Source organism: Chaetura pelagica, unplaced genomic scaffold (genome assembly GCF_000747805.2).
Source record: "Chaetura pelagica isolate M959 unplaced genomic scaffold, ChaPel_1.0 scaffold222, whole genome shotgun sequence".
Classification (NCBI taxonomy): Eukaryota; Metazoa; Chordata; class Aves; order Apodiformes; family Apodidae; genus Chaetura; species Chaetura pelagica.
In genome coordinates, this window is record NW_009952711.1 from 47,712 (window position 1) to 48,126 (window position 415).

General features: G+C 67.7%; 1 protein-coding gene across 1 annotated transcript in view; it reads right to left on the bottom strand.

Moving 5' to 3' along the window:
• The window catches only part of CSPG4 (chondroitin sulfate proteoglycan 4), a 14,918-nt gene that overhangs the window by 4,247 nt on the left and 10,256 nt on the right, over positions 1 to 415 (bottom strand). The window lies entirely within an intron of this gene.

A 415-nucleotide genomic window follows, 5' to 3' on the forward strand; every position in this document is an offset into this window, starting at 1 on the left:
GCCCGGGCCCCCCCGCCCCAGCAAACCCGCCAGGAATGACAAGTATGTGACCGAGCTCAGGGTCACCCCGCGGCTTCCCAGGGCCACCTTCCCCCCTCCCCGGGCCCCAGGGATGCCCAGGGTTCTGCCCATGCTCCCCGGAGCTGCCTTTTGCCCTCAGGATGCCCCGGGGTGCACGGACCGAGCCTTCCCGGGATGTGCCGCATCCCATGGGACAGGCGTGCCTGGCCATCCCGCACCCCGGCTGGAGGAGCTGCTCTGGCCCAGCTCTGCTCTGCCGTTTGCAGCTGGCCTGACCCGAAACATTTCTTGAGTGGGTGTGGGTGCCGACAGTGAAATTAAATCCCTCGGCAAGTCCCTGCGGGGAGGCAAGGCTGGAAAACACAGCTTTGGAGAGGGGGGGGGGGGGGGAGAG